The sequence below is a fragment of the Parasteatoda tepidariorum genome, chromosome 11 (genome assembly GCF_982258835.1).
Source record: "Parasteatoda tepidariorum strain Cologne lab strain chromosome 11, Ptep-v5.0, whole genome shotgun sequence".
NCBI lineage: Eukaryota > Metazoa > Arthropoda > Arachnida > Araneae > Theridiidae > Parasteatoda > Parasteatoda tepidariorum.
The window spans coordinates 79,865,903-79,884,984 of NC_141765.1; the positions used below are offsets into that span (position 1 = coordinate 79,865,903).

General features: G+C 29.2%; 1 protein-coding gene across 1 annotated transcript in view; it reads right to left on the reverse strand.

Annotated features, from left to right (window-relative positions):
- LOC107440008 (BTB/POZ domain-containing protein KCTD9) overlaps positions 1–13,862 on the reverse strand; it is a 50,409-nt gene extending 36,547 nt beyond the window's left edge. Inside the window, exon 1 of the mRNA XM_043044628.3 lies at positions 13,625–13,862. The gene's annotated coding sequence lies outside the window, so the exon portion shown is untranslated. The remainder of the gene's footprint in view (positions 1–13,624) is intronic.
- Positions 13,863–19,082: the final 5,220 nt, after the last annotated feature.

Below are 19,082 nucleotides of genomic sequence, written 5' to 3' on the forward strand. Positions count from 1 at the left end.
TATTCCAATGAATAAATATGATTTCAGAACGTGCAGAACTGCAATATAAAATAATTTTCTATAATAGTTTTCTACGTCTGATTAAGAACTTTAAGACTTAAAAAAAGAAAAAATATGAAAGTTTTTTATTTCAAAATGAGGAATTTTTAGAATCGTTTTTTTAATCATAATTATTCTTTGCACATCCACATGACCCGTTGCATCGCATCCGCGGAGGATTGATTTGCAAACATAATCTGCTGTAACAAAATTTTTTTTCTTTCAAACAATAAAATTTTCCAATCTCAGAAATACAAGTGTTGCAAAACAATGGTGTGTCCAAGTTATTTACAAATAAATCTTACAAATCACAATCACTTTTTAGCCACCAGCGGTATGCATAAATTTTGGAATTTCTACAATTGTCCATTATCAGTATTTGGTGGTGTCCACAGGACATGAATGTATCACTCCAAGAATGTATTAAATAGAATCGTGGACACCCCGACACCACTTTTTCAATGTCCGCAAAGGGTATACCCAGGTTTCGTAATATTATATTTGTATACTACCTGATATCTATATATATATATATTCTAAAGGTTTATAAAATGAAAAATGAAAACTTTTTTATATCTACATTCTACTTACCGTACAATAGTTCATTAATCAAGCAATGTTTAATTTCGAAGGGGGTTTAGTTCCCCAAACCATCCCCAAAAATACGCCACTAACTTGTACCCTTTGATCGCCACACGGTTACTAGCAGGATGTAATTGCAGCATTTTTAAATACACGTTGAGCAATATTGGTTTTACATCCCTTATGAAAAAATGGAGGTATAAATGAGGTATAAACGAGGTATATTTTAAAGGTATAAAGGAGGTTGTTGTTTAAATACGTCGTAAAGGTTGAAAAGGGTGCAAATGAATACCTCAAAATCAACCTCAAATATACCTTAAATATACCTCCAGAGGTATACATGTTTCAGCCTGAAGTATATTTTTTTACACTTGTGGAAGTATTTATTCAACAACCTAAGGTGTGTCATTTTACACTTCAGGTTATTATAAATCAACCTAAGGTGTATTTTGTTCGACTTCAGGTAATTATTTTTCAACCTCAGGTATCTAATTTTATGCTTGTAGAGGTAGATATTTTTCAACCTATGGTGTGTCATTTTACACTTCAGCTTATTATAAATCTACCTCACGTGTATTTTGTTCGACATCAGGTAATTGTTTTTCAACCTCAGGTATATAATTTTGTGCTTGTAGAGGTATATATTTATCAACCTGTGGTGTGTCGTTTTACACTTCTGGTTGTTATAAATCAACCTCAAATGTATTTTGTTCTACCTCAGGTAATTATTCTTCAACCTCATGTATATAATTTTATGCTTGTAGAGGTATATATATTTCAACCTAAGGTGGGCCATTTTACACTTCTGGTTATTATAAATCAACCTGAAGTGTATTTTCAACAATTGGAAAGGTTATTTTTAATTAGCGCCATGTGTTCCATGTTCTACCTTAAGTTATTATTTCGTAACCTCAAGTATATATTTTTGTATATTTAGAAGTATTAATTTATCAACAAAAGATGTTTTTTTTAGCACTTACGAAGGTGAGGTGTTATACGGACCACCTAGTTTATAAATTTTTAGACTCACTATATAAAAAATATAATATATATATAAAGATATTATATATATTATATGAAGAATAATGTACATTACATTTTTTTCACTAGTAGAGATCATTTATCAACCTGAAATTTTTAATATTAAACCTTCGGCAGTAATTGCTTCTTTTGTTAAGCTATAAAAGAAAGTTTCAAATGCATAATTCTTCTATAATTTTAATAGATTGATTTAAATCATCTTAAAATAACACTTATCCAAATTCTACAGTTAGTAAAAATTATTTATGGGAACTCATACTCGTATTTTTAGAAGATAGTTGTCTAAGGTGCTTGAATTTTTAAAGCTATAAAACTACAAATTTAAATAATTAGTCAGCTGAAATTCAAAGTACTTTTATTTAAAACTAAAATTTTTACTTTTTTTACAAATCAATAAAATTATTTTAAATACTGTTTCCGTCTACATGCTGAAACTTGTAATTATTGGAACCTAAAAGGAAAAAAAAAAAAATCAGTAAGAAAGTCATATTTACAATAATAGTGGCAGGTCTTAAAATATTAGAAAGTATTTTTTTTATCATTTAAATTAACTGGATGAAATTAATTTTCCTTTTCAGATAAATATCTTCTGCCATTTCTATTCAATCCTCGTAGCTAAAAAGCATGACATGTATCACAGCCACAAAATAAAATACACTGAAGACAGTATTACCATTAACAACATTTACAGAAATTAAGTCTCGGACCCATTTTGATGTTTAATAACTCATAAAATAATAAAGATAGATTAAAATTAATAACATAAATGGTTAGATAGACTCAAAAACTTTCATGAACCTTGTCAATGAACTTCCACGTGTGCCCCCTTCGTCGCACGGAGAATATCAAGTCGATAGTCAATTTCACGCCAGGTAGCGGCAAGCATGTCGGCATCCACAGAGGCTGTAGCGGTTGTAATTCTGGCTTTTAGGCCATCAATGTTCGACACGATCCTACTGTAAACATTGTCCTTTATAAATCCCCCAAAAAAAAAAGTCCAGCGGCGTAATATCAGGTGATCTGGGTGGCCAAGGAATTGGACCTCCTCGCCCAATCCATCTTCCTGTAAAATGGTCATTCAAAGAACTACGAACGATGATACCCCAATGAGGTGGTGCACCATCTTGTTGCAAAAAGACATGTGGCTGAAGCTCTTCTAGTTGTGGAAATACGAAGTTTTCCAACATATCTAAGTATACGACTGATGAGATTGTCTTTTCTGTAAAAAAGAAAGCTACCTCTCGTGAAATTGACTATCGACTTGACCCCCTCCGTGCGACGAAGGGGGCACACGTGGAAGTTCATTGACAAGGGTCATGAAACTTTTTGAGTCTATCTAACCATTAAAGTTATTAATTTTAATCTATCTTTATTATTTTATGAGTTATTAAGCATCAAAATGGGTCCGGGACTTTATAAACACCCTGTATAATTCCACATCTGTAACATTATGGTACTTGTAAGTTTAATAATTAGATTTCCTTCCCTTTCTGTTTTAAAAATCTTTAAACTCAATAAACTTAGTCTATATTTTTCAACTTTTTGTCAGACTTCATGAAACTAGCAGCTTTTTTTTAAATTTTTGACGCTGATTCTGAAAAGGATTTATGTTATTGTCAATGACATCAGAGTTTCTTAAAAAATAGTTATTTTAATAATTTTTAATCAATGTAATCAAGAATCTACAATCGTTTAATAAATTAAAATTTTAAAGTAATGTACCAATTTTTATTCTTTTTTTACACTCACTCGAATAGAACAAATTACAAGCTGATAAGGAGCATTTATTTTAAAGTTGTGAGTAATTTTGTGAGGAAAATGTCTAAGAGAGAATGATTTGAAGTAATACTTTTAAAATAAGTTGAGTATAATATCTCCTATATAACTTATAATACCGAGCAGAATAAAACTAATAGTTAGTTCTTACGAAGACTTGTTTAAATATAAATACACATCCCATAGGATGAAACTCAAAATAATGCATATTACTTTCAACAATAAATGTTTTTATTTGCAATTGATTTTATTCAATTCAGGATTAAAATTGCATACTATACTGACTTATTTCTGAAATATTTAAGATTTCCGAAATTCGCACATTTTTGAAGTAGTGAACCATAAACAGCTGCATGAAAAAGCTCATAACCTTGAAACAAATTGTTATATAAACTTGAAATCGGACTTAATTTCATTCTGCCCAATATTCTAATAAGTAATAACAATCTGCTTAGTAAATAATTAACGTGGGTAAAATGCGAGAAAATAACATGTAGTGAAAATAGCAGTTTTGTGATCAAACAAGAAGAAGTGAGCTAGCACAGTTACTAGTTTTCAATTATCAAATATCTAGCAAACTATTGTTATCAACAATTACATAAATTCTGTAGTTTATTAGGAGAGATTACTTTTTCTTTTAGGTATAAATTCAGAACTATATCCCAGGGGAAGGCTGAGCAGTAGCTTGCTTGTCTCTTCTTCTGCGCCGCCGCGCATGTGCTATTTACAGCCTAGGCCATCTCAGTAATATCAGGGAACTGTGGATAAGCTCTGTAAATATATATATATATATATATATAAGTTCAAAATGAAGAATAAAACAAAGAAAAAATATAGACACATAAAAAGAAAGGGGGGGGGGAATAATAAGTAAAAAAATAACAAACAATAGTTTATATAAATATATAATAAAAAAAAGAATGAAATTTTATTAAAAAAACCGGAAAAAAAAGAGATATAATCTTTTCTTCAGCTCACACGATTATATCCGCAAAAACAGAGTGCTTTCTGATATTGTATCAATAAAGCCAAAGCAAAATATATTAATACAATAGTGTGAGGAGCACTCAAAAAATTTTTTATAAAAATAACAATAAGTAAAAAAGATCACAAAAAGTAAAAATAACATGTAAAAACAGAAAATAAAATGAAATAAAAGGAAAAACATTAAAAGGGGGCTATAATATATTTTGCGGATATAATCGTGTGAGCTGAAGAAAAGATTATATCTCTTTTTTTCTGGTTTTTTTAATAAAATTTCATTCTTTTTTTTTTTTTTTTATTATTATATATTTATATAAACTATTGTTTGTTATTTTTTTACTTATTATTCCCCCCCTTTCTATTTATAAAATATTTTTTTTTTCTTTTTATATATGTCTTCTTTGTTTTATTCTTCATTTTGAACTTATCTAATGAGTTCTGTTTACTTGCAGCTTAAGCGCAATAAATGAAACTCATTGTTTTTCTTAACTTTCTTCCTGTTTTCTTGTATTTACTTATGTATTATATATATATATATATATATATATATATATATATATATATATATATATATATATATATATATATATATATATATATATATATATATATATATGTATATAAACTTTGTATATATATATATATATGCATATAAACTTTGTATATATATATATGCATATAAACTTTGTATATATATATATATATGCATATAAACTTTGTATATATATATATATATGCATATAAACTTTTTATATATATAAACAATAATATAAACTTTGCAACAAATATATAAACGATAAGCATACAGCTATAGTAGAATTTCAAAGCAAAATTGCTAGTATAAAAAATTTTCAATTTTCAATGATTTATTTATAAGAGAAATTGTGAACATTTTTCTCAATTAATCAGCGTGCATACTGCTACGTTAAAACATATACAGTTAAGCAAAATAAAAAGAATAGTTCTATTTGACTGAACTACAAACAATAAAATATACTGTGCATAACCTGCTGTAACGATTCACCAGTAATGTTACCCAAAACAGTGACGAGAAATATTTCGGTTATTCTCTCTTATTGCTAAGCCTACAACGATAGCCTCTAAGAATATCCTCCAACTTAAATTATTTAAGATCAGGACGCGTCGTTAAAACAAAAATAATAAAATTTAAGTTTCAAAATTGAAGCATATGTGATTAAAAGTGATAAAACTAAATTAATAAATGTCAAGCACACTTACCGAATTTCGAATAGACTTTCGATTGTCAACACACACGCCATTTGCCGGCTCGCATGGAACTCTGGGAAGTGAGTTAGTTAATATGAAGTGTACTTTAAGCAACCTTAAAACAAGCTTAGGTATAAATAAAATGACTTCAACACCTCAATAAATACCTCACTCTCTTTAGTTGAAATAAGGTATATTTTTTTATACCTCATAAATACCTCAATATCGTTAGTAGAAAAAAGGTATATTTTTTATACCTCGTAATTACCTCACTCTCGTTAGTTGAAATAAGGTTGATTTTTTTATACCTCATAAATACCTCTTTTGTTACAAGTGTAAGAGAAACAACCTCGTATACCTTAAAAATCATCTTATCAGTCTGGATGATTTGGAGTGAATTTAAAACAACCTCAAAACAAGCTGAAGTATTTATAAATCAACCTCGTACACCTTAATTACATTCTTAACGAGGTATAATTTTTATTGCTGTTTTCTCTGCAACCTTAAATATACCTCAAATATACCTCAAAACAACCTTAATACCTCAAAAATACCTCAAATCAACCTTAAATATACCTTAAATTTTCATAAGGGATCCTTTTGCTCTTGAGGAAACTCTGTCGGTTTTGAAAAAAGTGCATGCATATTTTCAAATACAAACTTGGCAGACTGAATGTGCTTTGTGCACTTGGGGTGGCCCATTGATAATTTGATATAAAGTGGCTCCTCCTCGTCCATCAAGGAAATGGCAGCCATTTCACGAACGTGGAATTTTTCATCGATGACAAATCCATAGAGTTGGAGGATTTCGCAAATGTCTCGACTATTGACCATGATTGCTAAAAAAGACAATAGCTTTCTTCAAGAAATGACTTGAAGAACAAGATGCTCTGGCACTGAATCGTTGCTTGGTATACCCTTTGTGTGACATTGGAAAATGGGGAAGTCGACGATTCGATTTAATAAATTCTTGGAGTGATACATTCAAATCCTGTGGACACCACCAAAGACTGATGATGGACAATTGCGGAAATTCCAAAATTTCGGTATATCGCAGGTGACTTAAAAATGATTGTGATTTTTAAGGTTTTTCCATCCCTTTTCTTTTGTTCTGAAAAATTTATTTAAAAATATCTATTTGGAATAATTAATAGTTTTTTTTAATTGTATTTAATTTTTTAAATATTCTTTTTAAGTTTTTTTTTCCTATAAACGTCATAGGGGTTTTGTTCTTTGTCCAGGTTTTGAGTTTAATTTTGTTCAATTGATTATTTGCTTTTCAGGTCAAATTTAATTCTATGCAAAGTACAATTAATAATTATTTCATGGTGCATGGCTCGTCGCGCGCCCAAACAAGAAGCACTGATGTTAATCTTGACTTGGGGAATACTTCGGATAAAAAGATACTAAGTCAAATTTTGTGTTTAAATAAATTAAAAAATATAAAAAAAATTTAAAAATTTAAAAATAAAAATTGCAAGACTTGTCCTTTAGTTGATAATTCACAAATTGACTGCCATTTCAATGTTTTATCTTGTAAATGTCTTAATATAGTTTATTTAATTCAATGTAATTGTTGCAATTTATGTTATATATTGGTCAAACTAGTTTAGAATTTCATAAGAAAATCAATTCTCATAGATCTGATATAAAACATTTCAATAATAATAATAATAGTAGTACAACAGATTATGAAATTTACATTTTCAATTTCATGATTGTGATAATGTTACTCTTTTTATTTTGGATTTTATGGATAATTTAGATAATAGGCTTGATTTGGAAATTATTTATATTAGAAGTCTTAAAACCCTTTTTCCTTATGGTTTAAATAGTAAATTTAATTATGAAGGTACTATTGATATCGATAATTATTGTGTTTACGATAAATTTAAAGTTTTTAATTTACGTAGAGCTTTTAGTTCTATATATAAATATAAAAGTGGTGTATAGGTAAGGGGACTGGAAAAAGTTTTGAATTTGATGAATTTTCGAAAATTTGTAATTTTTATGTTAACCTGAATAATACTTTTTTTTATTAGGAAATATATTTTCGGCTTTAAAAATAAAGTTCTTAAAAATTTCTTTTTTAAATTTGGGAATAAAATTAAATTTGATATTGAACTTATTAAATTTATTGTTTTTGATTTGGTTAAATCAAAGCTTGGGATTGATAAAACTGATTTGCTTCTCAAAAAGGTTTCTAATGTTCAGAAAGTTTTTTGTACAATTAATTTTCATGATAAAAAATGTGAAAATGTTAGGATTTCACAGGCTATTCATTGTTTTTCCGATATTTTTCCTTTAAAACAACTTAATGTTTCAGCTGCCTATAAATATTCCTCCACTTTAATAAAAAAGGTTTGTAACTATAATTTTTTAAGTCGGAATTTAAATTATATTTCATTGTCTGATTGTCATTGTAATGATGAAGAATTTTCTCAATATATTGATAAAGATTATGGTCACGTTATTACAGGAAATTTAGATTGTTGGAGATCAAGATTTAATTAGTATTTTGAGAAGGGGTTCAAAATTCAGAACAATGTGTAAAATGAAAAACCATGATTTTATTTTATCGTTTAAAAGAGATCTTGATTTTTTCATAGCTAAAATTTCTAGGAAATATCATTGGCCTGTTGAAGATTTTACAGAATGGAAAACAAAAATATTGGAAGAAATTAAATATAATTTCTTTAATTCCAGGTTTTGTACTTATCCCAGTGATACCATTATTGATTATGAATTGTTTGAAAAGATTAAAATTCTTAAAAATAAGTTTATTATTACTGCTGTTGATAAAGCATCGAATAATTTTCGTATTGTGCGTAAATATTTTTTAAAAAAATTAATCATTGGGGAATATAATGCTAATAATACTTATTTTAAATTAAAGGAAGATAAAAAGTTATTGAAAAAAGGATAATTGCTTTTAGTAAAAAATTAAAGTTTAAATTGAATAGAATTACAACGAAGAGCCATCACATTATGACCACCCTGCTAATAACGTGTAGGACCACCTTTAGCTCTCAAAACTGTTAGCACCCGCCGTGGCATTAATTCCACAAGGTGCTGATAGGTAGTCTGGGGTATCTGGTACCAAGCGCTCACCAACTAGTCCTGCAATTCCCTCACATTGCGAGGGGGTAGCGTGGCAGCACGATTTTGGTTTTCCAAGTAGGACCACAAATGCTCTATTGGATTAAGGTCAGGTAAATTTGGGGGCCAAGACATGACTTGAAAGTTACTGGAATGCTCCTCGACGATTCGACCTTTATGACATGGTGCATTATCCTGTTGGTAAACATCATCCCCCGCAGGAAAAACTGTTGCCACGAATAGGTGAACCTGGTCTGCAACTTTGTTCAAGTAGCTTACAGACGTCAGGGATTGTTCTATGAGGATGATGGGTCCTAATATGCTACATGAAAACATTGTTCCTGAGCGAGAAACCATGAAAACCTGGGCGAGCCCATTGTTATAGATGGAGGGTAGTCATAATGTAATGGCTCTTCGTTGTACTTTTCCATATTTATTTCCTATAGTTAAATTTCATAGAGTAAAATTTAGATTTATTACTTGTGGTATAAATTGTTATAATTCTAGTATTAATAAAAAGTTTTTTAATTTTCTTAAAATTATTTTACTTAAGATTAAAGAAGAGGAAAATATTGTTATTGATAGTAACGTTGATGTTTTGAATTTTATTAATAATAATGTGGTTTTTAATATTAATACTTTTGACTTTGAAAATTTGCACACCAGTATATCACATGCACAAATAATTGATGTTTGTAGTGGCATTTTTGATAAATATTTATTTAATGAAAATATTGATAAATCTTATTGGATGGATATTTGTAGGTTTAATTTTCTTTGAAAATGTACTTTTTAATGGCCTTAATTTTTATATACAAAATGTAAGGATTCTGCAAGGTGATTCTTTTTCTGGTGCTTTTGCTAATATTTTTTTTGCATTTTTTTGAAGCTAAATCTAGCGAGTTTAATGATTTTAAAGCTTTTAGATATATTGATGATTTAATTTTGTTTAATTGTGATAATTATGATTTTATTTTTAATATTTATCCTAAAGAATTGGTTTTGAAGAAGACAAATGAAAATTGCTTAAATGTTGAATATTTAGATTTTAAAATTGATATTGTTGATAAACAAATTATAATTGGAGTTTTTGATAAAAGAAAAGCATTCAATTTTAAAGTTATTTTTTTCTGTAATTTTGAAACTAATTTGTGCAGTAAAACTTTCAAAAATTTAGTTTTTTTCTCAATTGTTTAGAATTAATAAAATTTTTAATTTTTCTTCTGAATTCAAGAAGCAACCAATAATTTTTTAAGAAATTTAGAAAATAATGGTTTTCCTTTTAATTTTTGTAATATTGATTTTAAAATTAAGAAAATGATTGAGAATTATTAGTTTTTTCATTCAATAAGCCAAGATCCAAGTCTTAATTGAGTTGCCACGGTCAAGCTTTACTTGATGTCACTAATTTCTGGCTCTTTTTTAACTTCTTTTTTCTTCTTCCTTTTTTTCCTTCTTTCTACAGCGCAGGTTAGGGAGCGTTGCTTTCATTTTTATTTAAATTTAGTTATGTCTCGCAGTCAGCTGTGTTATTGGATTTTTGTTTCAAGTAAGATTTTGTAAGTACTATTCTTATGTATTTGTTTTGTTTTTATTCCTCAGTATTTGCTTTATGTATTTTATATTATGTAATATATCCTTTTCCTGGACTTTGGCAAAACCTTTGGGGTACAGAAGAGAGAGCAATTTTAGACTTTTTGTCGTGCTTCCTCGATAGAAAAGGTTTTGCTTTTATGACTTCCGGAGCTGGTACCCCCTGAAGACGTCAGCTTCGGTTATCATATTTATCCAATTTTTTTTTCATATTTCAATGCTTCTTTTGTTTCAACTCCTTTCGGATTCACTGCTGCTTCGCGCGTTTTACCACAGGAAGTATAATTATTTTTAATAGCTTTTAAAATAGGGAATTCTTTTCTTAATTTAAAGACAACTAACTTCATTAAGCACAATTAAATTTTAAAACTTTACAAGCATGATATAGTTAAAAAAAGTTTTGCTTTGAGAGGAATACAATTTAGAAATAAATATCTCTCATTAAAAAAATTATATTAAAGAAAGCTTATATTTGAAAAATAATAATTTTTTATTAAGAGCAAGACAGTATAAGTTTAGTTAGTTATACGCATTCTGCAATAATCAATAAAATAAAATTCTCAAAATAAAATGTATTAATTAAAGAGCCAAATGATTGAGATTAATTATTTCTAATAAAATTATAACAATTAAGTTGCATAGTTTGGTTATTCATTCAAAAAATTAGTGGTTAAGAAAAATCATTGATAGAGTTACATAATGTTGCACTGTCCTGGAATTCAATAAAAAAAAACTTCTGCTTTCTTTCATAAATTTTCAAAATATTAAAACGCTATTAATTAAAATTGTATTGCAAACTATGTTTGTATGTATAGTATTCTATGCATAGAACAATTAAAAAAATAAACCGATAATAATAAAAATTTGCACACTGACTAAAAACTCTTCTTTTTATTATTTTTTATTCATATTATGTATATAAGTTACATTATAAGCTCATTATACTATATTTAGTAAAATAATAGTTACAAAAACGAAGTATTCTAAATAACTTTTGATATAACGAACGACTTATTAAACAACGGATAATTTTAAAATTGTCTTATAAAAAATAGTGTTCTTTTTCTTTATTTCAATCTCGTAATTCATAGTAAATTGCATAATAAAAAGTACATTTTGTTAAGTGGAGTGGAATTTTAAAGGTTAATTACACTTAATGGTTGAAGTTGATATACAAATAAAACATAAATTTATAAGTTAAAAAAAACGACTAACTTTGAAGCTAGAAATTTGTAATTAAAATTTTAGATAATTTTGTTTCTTGTATTTTTTTACAATATTTTGTTATTAATAAATAAATAACAAATTTACTGAAGCTAATTATTCTCTCGCAAACAAAGCTGTTCATAATATTTTTAAAAAATATAATACATAACAATCTAAGAATATATGGAAAAATTTATCTATTTTAAGGATAAAATTGGTCAGTTTTTTCTAGTACTATAGCCGAATTAGTTCAGCTTCATAGTTAAAATATCCACAAAAACTTGATAAAAAAAAAGATGATTCAAAGTGATGATTTTTGCAAAAACAATTTCTAGAAAAACAAACAAACATGCAATCTGTTTAAAAAGAAAACTATGCAAAATTATAGCTAAACATTATGAAATTTTTTTTAACAATTTTCTGCAATTGTAACAGTTAAACTGGAATGATCAACTGCAATGAATTCTATCTCTTCAGACCTTCAAAAACTTTAATAGTGTTTTTAGAATTTTGTAACAAGCTGGCAAATTGTTGAAAAGATTAAAATAAAACAATGGTATGGTTAAGTGTAAGCTTCCAAAATAAATAAATTAATTAATAAATAAACAAATAAAGGAAATCATATAGGCTCATAGAGCTATACAGGATTAGTAACTTCTGATTTCAGAATTAATTCCCATGAAATTTTTAAAGATGTTTTGCTTTTCCATTATTCGTTATTTCGAATTTAATTTTTTAATTAATGGAGCGAAAAAACTTTTCTCAGCACTCTTAATAGCATCTCTTAGCACTTCATGTAATAAATAAAATTAAAAGTTAAAATATTTTTGTAAGAAATTTAAAAACCTGGTTCTCAACATTTTAAAGTTTGCTGCTTTCTTTATGCTTTTAATTACAATAACAATACAATGACAAGTATTTAATTACACAACGTTAACTAATTGTTTTTGATCTATCAATGCCCAAATTTAAAATAATTTAATTTGTCTTAAAGATAATGGCTTGTTGCGATAACATTTTTAAGCCAAATTAATGATTAAAATCACAACATATATGATGTTAATAATATCTCCAGAAATTTTTGCATTGTGGGGGTGCAAGTATGCAAATAGAAAAATCTAATAAAAATATTTCAAAGAAATCAAGTTTTTTTTTTAAATAAAAAAGTATTGTGTGTGAGCTATCAGAAATTTTCAAATACAAATTCAATACTACCAAACCGAAGGTCCTTAGCTTGAAATTTATATTTTTAACATTATATAAACTTAAGTGGTAAAACAAATAATTAAAATAATAATCATTTAAACTATTTGCAATGTTTTGCAAAAAAAAAAAAAAAAAAATAGGCTTTACTGTTGTATTAATATTTTGCGGAAAGCAAACTTTTTAGTTGTTTATAATATTTTAAATTTACTAATGTAATCTTTATGTCATGACATAAATAATAAAAATATCACAAAAGAATTTTTACCTTTTAAAATATAAGTAAAGCAACATTTAACGAAACATAATTTTTAATTTACTAGATTTTACGTAAGCGTTCTTTTAATCTCTATCATTGCAGTCACAATTTTGAATATATCTGTCGGATGGAAAGAAATTAATGCATTAATTTAAATAGTTAGAAAATGATTACTTACAATTGAGGTGACTCAAGTGAATGGTAACAACGACTGTTACGATCAAGAACTTGAACTCTCTCTTTTCATTAGCCGGAACAATCTAAGCTGTCTCTGTAGTACGACGCGATGTGCTAATTCACATTCACCTTCTTTATACTTTAAAATTTTCGATGTTTATTAAATAAAAGAATATAAATTTTAATGATTAGTCTCCTGAACATTAACCAACCACCACAGCGGTGACAGCCGGATGTTAAAATATTAAGGAGATTATGTTTTAGAAGGAATATCTTGTTTCATTTTGGATTTCGGAAGTTTCATAAAAACGGTACTGTGGCTTTTCAATTTTTGTTTCTTAATTTCTGTCGGAATGCATACTTTACATTAATTTAATTGCATGATATAGGCATTATTACATAGTTAATATGCAGCCAAATAGTATTGAAAATACTTACACAGATAAGGTAGCACTTAAATTACCCTTTCATCCCCTACGACAAATGCGAGAAGTTTCTACAGATTCTTTAACTGGAGATTTTCTTAAAACAATATGGCTGCAACTTTTACCCTCCAATGTACAATCTATTTTATCAATTTTAACTGATCAAACGCTGGTTAAATTGGCTTTATTAGCTGATAAAATACTAGAATCTTCCCTACCCAGCAAATAAATTTCATTTAACAAAACGAAGCTAAGACCGATATAAAAAATGATTCACTTGTAACTCTTGAAAATCAAATTTCAGAGCTCAGCTTACAAGTAGCGAGAATGTCAACACAGTAATACAGTCTCCGATCAATTTCTCGAGGTCGTTCAAACTCAAGGGTAAGTAATAAATCAGCAAAACGTTCATTTTATTTTTATCATTTTCGGTTTGTAAAAGAAGCGGTAAAATGTAAACAGCTTTGTTCTTTTAATTCAGGAAACGAATAAGCGCCTTCTGTTTTGCCTACAGATTCCATGGCTAATAAATTAGGCAACAGATTATTCATTTATGATAAATATGCAAATTTAAACTTTCTTATGGATTCGGGAAGCTCTTGCTGTGTTCTGCCTATATCTAACTGTAAAGATAAATATACGCCTAGCAGCATAATGTTATATGCCGCAAATAATTCAATCATTAAAACATACGGAACGAAACATTTAAAATTATCATTTAACCTCCGTCATTTATTTGGATGGATTTCATTCTCCCCAATTTTTGGGGCAGATTTTTTTAATGCATTACTTGTTGATCTTAAGAATAAACGTCTTATTAGTACGAACACTTCTTTAAAGTCAATCGGCTATTTTGATAACTATTCTTTATAGTTCAAACTATATCTAATAATATGCCTTTTCAAAATTTACTACAAGAATTCTCGGATACAACTAACCAAGCACAAGAAAGAAAATCTATTAAACATTCTACCGTTCATCACATTGAAACACAAGTCCACCTGTACATTGTAAGGCACGTCGCTTACATTCGAAAGTTTTCGAAGCAGTTACGTGTGAGCTTTCAACAAAATGCGCGAAAAGGAGGCATGTCGTCCTTCAAAAAGTCCTTTGTCACATGTTGTTATTAAAATTTTTAATCTAAGACCAGTTGGAGATTATCGACTCTTAATCTCAAAAACCGTCCCGGATGGATATGGCATTCCTTATTTGCATGATTTTGCACATGCTCTCTATGGAAAATTAATATTTTCAAAATAGGATATTCTCCGAGCATGCTATCATATCCCAGTTCATGAGGCTGATATGCCTAAAACCGCAATAGTCACCCATTTTCACTCGAGACATTTCAGCGTTTTATGGATGTATTTCGTGATCTACTTTTCTGCTATTTGGTACTTAAATGATATTTTAGTCTTTAGCAATTCAGAACAAGAACTTATTCAGCATCTTACAGAAGTTCTTAAAAGACTCCGAAATTAGGGTCTCACAAAATTTTCACATTAAATGTATAACTGGGGATACTTGAAATTTCTTTTCTAGGGCATTCAGTGAACGATAAAGTTATCACTTTTCTTGCTGAACGCATCGAAGTAATCGACCAGTTTCATAAACCAACAACGATCGAACAATTTAAGCGATTTTTAGGCATATTAAATTTTTATCGTAGGCATCTACCTAATCAAAGCTTAACCCCGTCCGGAGAAAGACATCTACCTAATAAAGTTAACAGTAGTTCAAGAACCTTTACATGATCTGTTAAGAGGTCACCCAGCTAGAAACAAAATTATATAAGGGACCGCTACCTAAGGGTTCGAGAGCTGTAAGGGGTTACTTCAAGGTCCACCCGTCTCCCGACACTCACCTCTGCAGACTTCATTGTTGGTGGGGCATTGCACTAACTGTTTGGTAGCGATTTTCAACCTCTCGGGTTTTCTCTAAAAATCTTATTTCTAGGGAAACGCGTTACAGCGCTTATGATCGGGAATTGCTCGCGGTATATTTGTCATTTACATAACGTTTTAGACATATGCTTGAGGCACGTTTGTTCACTATATATACTTATGATAAACCCTTAACTTATGCTCTGTGGCAGAAATGGGACAAATATTTGCCATGTCAACACCGTCATCTTGTTCATTAGTCAGCACCGACATTCCTTTTATTAAAGGGAGCAGAAAATATATCTGCTAACCTTTTATCTCGAGTTGAAACAATTCGTACTCCTACTGCCGCGGACTATGACGAAATCGCCGATTTGCAACGAGAAGATCCTGAACTAAAATTCATTTTGAGTACGAACGCGTCACTAAAATTACAAGAAGTTCTCATTCCTGTCTCCTCCAAAAAACTTTTTTGTGACACAAAATTTCAAATCATTCGGCCATACATTCCACATTCTCATCATCATGCTATTTTCAATACATTCCACAAATTGCCACATCCTGGCACTCGTGCTTCATCCAACCTTGAACTACATCTAAACTAATTCGTTACAAATTTGTGTGACCTTCTTCTAACAAAAATTGTGTAAAGTGGATTCGAGAATGTCTTGCCTATCAGCTATCGAAAATTAATAAACATACTTGTAGTCGGGTTGAATCAATACCCATTCCTTCGAAAAGATTTGATCGTGTACATTTGGATCTCATCGGGCCACTTCCGCAATTTAAAGAATTTCGCGTGATAAACCGTTATACACGTTGGCCAGAAGTTTTTCCTGTAACAGACGTGTCAGCAACCACATTGCATCAACATTTTTGACTGGCTGGGTTGCACATTTTGGCATACCAACCAACCAGGGGCGGATCCAGAAATTTTCCCTGGGGGGGGGTCATAGACTCAGATTCCCCCTTATGCCCCCTTAAATAATTTTTAAAATATTTTATTTCTTTTGTAAACTATTAAAAAAATAATAATATTAATTATTATTATTTTTTGGGGGAAAGGGGGGTCATGACCCCTATGACCCCCCCCCCCCTGTATCCGCCACTGCAATCAACATCACGACTGATAGAGGAACAAATTTCGAATCATCGTTATACACCCTGATGAAATTAATTGGAATTGAACGTTGTCGAACGACAAGCTTTCACCCACAAAGCAATGGCCTGATAGAATATTTTCATCGGTTGCTCAAAACAGCTTTGAAATGCCATGCGACAACAGAATGGATAGGTGTTCTACCAGTGCTTCACCTCGGTTTGCGTTCCACAGTAAAAGAGAGCATCGATGCATCCCCAGCTGAACTAGTCTATGGTGAAACTTTACGCTTACCAGGTGATTTCTTCCTTCCAACTCCAAATGATGATCCTCCAAAAGAATTTGTCTATGAATTACGACGTCTATTCCAAGACTTGCGACCTCAAACTATGTTACACCATGATAATCGTTGAATTTTTAGACATCCTGAACTTAAAACTTGTTCTTACGTATTCGTCCGTTCGGACTCAGCTAGAAAATCTTTACAACCTCCTTATAACGGACCATTCAAAGTCAACCGGAGACACTCTCCTCATACGTGACAAAAAAACAGACTATTTCTATTGACCATCTCCAACCAGCATTTGGAATATTTCCATCCGAACCAAACAAGATCTAAACTCCTCCCTTAATAGAAAAGAATCTATCAAAGGAGCCTCCGGACAATTTAAAGAAACCCGAACAACGGACTCATCTGGCCGCCTTGTTAGTTTCCCTGTTAGATTCATATCTGTTCCCTGATACTGGCAAGGGAGTGTGCGGTGAATTAACTTAATCGTAAACACGACCATTACGATCAAGAACTTGAAATTTCACTTTTCATTCGCCAGAACAATCTAAGCTGCCTGTGTTGTATGACGCTCTGTGTTGATTTAGATTCACCTTTATAATTTAATATTTTCGATGTTTATAAAATAAAATAGAAAATCTAATGTCTCCTGAACATTAACCACCACATAATCAACGAAGGTCGTTTATCACTCTAATAGAAATCCAGTTTTTTTTTTCTTCGAAAAACAGAAACTATTTCTTTAACTGATCATCTTTCATTTATTTTTCTTATGTTTACATTCTTAATTATTTCTGCTCTACAAGCTAACATGAATAGCTTCAACATAAATTCCGTTTTTCTCAACTAATTTTGGCTAATCAGCAAAAGAATTAATGAAATTGGACGAAAAGCGAGTTAGGAGTTAAATTTTGTGAGATTAATAGGGTAAAAATCTTAATCATCTTTCGTAACCAAACATATAAGTAAGCAAACTCAATGACCAATCTTCCCTTTTTTAAATTCTTAATTTTTTTTTTTGATATATAATTTAACTAGCCTTAAACTAAAAATCAATGATGCTGTTATATCAAACCAATTATTTTCCATTCAAACCAGACCCTTATTATATTTAAATGGACAATTTTGTTATTAAAATTCAACGAAAAACATACTACTTCAGAATCAACGGGAAACGTCATATATGGACGTCAGTTCGGTTTTAGGAAAATTCCAGACTACGATTCAGTAGTCTAGCGTTTTTTAGCAGGACAATATGATAGCGCATCTACTATCTGATATTAATGAACGTTGTTTTGCTACCTGGGAACAGTTGTTATTCATCAAATCTTAATTACTCTTTTTTTTCTTTGTTACACCATCGCAGCTTAATCAACTAAGTTAGGGAAAACGTCGATCCCCGTAAGAGTTCGTATGGGGATCCATCCAAAACAGAAAATAAAACTTTTATCTGATAAAAAGGAAATCATTTTCAGTATAGACTTAAAAATAGATGGCAGCACTATTCGAAAGAAAAGGACATTTTAAAACTTAAAGAGAAACTATTACTAAAGCAGATGATAGAATTATTTCACTAGGTTAAATGAAATAGTTCTGATACAAAAAAAAAAAAAAAAAAAAAAAGGAAAAACTTCTTTTCGTTAAAAATTTACAAAATTTTGAAGAATAAAGGATAAAAAAAAATTTAAGTGCCCAAATAGTTCTTGAGCGGTAAAATTTCAAAAATATAAATTTTTAAAAATTCTATAACTCATAAATAATTTAACCGATTACGTTGAAGTTTTGTATTTTGTCCTTTAAAATTACTTTATTTAGAATGATATAAAAACTTGTGTATATCATACAAATTTTAAACAATATTTGACAAGCTAAATCTTCTGTGCTTAATTTTTAAACACTTTTGATTTTAAACTTATCTATATTTTTAAACAATCTGAGGATATTTACTGAAACAAAATGAAAAAATATCTACCCACTTTGACATCGAATTTCGCAAGCTATAGGTGGCATTCATTTTATAAGGCTGGATCGTTCCAAATTTTCGTGAAATAATACTATTATATATACATGCATACATATATATATATATATATATATATATATATATATATATATATATATATATATATATATATATATATATATATATATATATATATATATATATATATATATATATATATATATACATAATAATAAA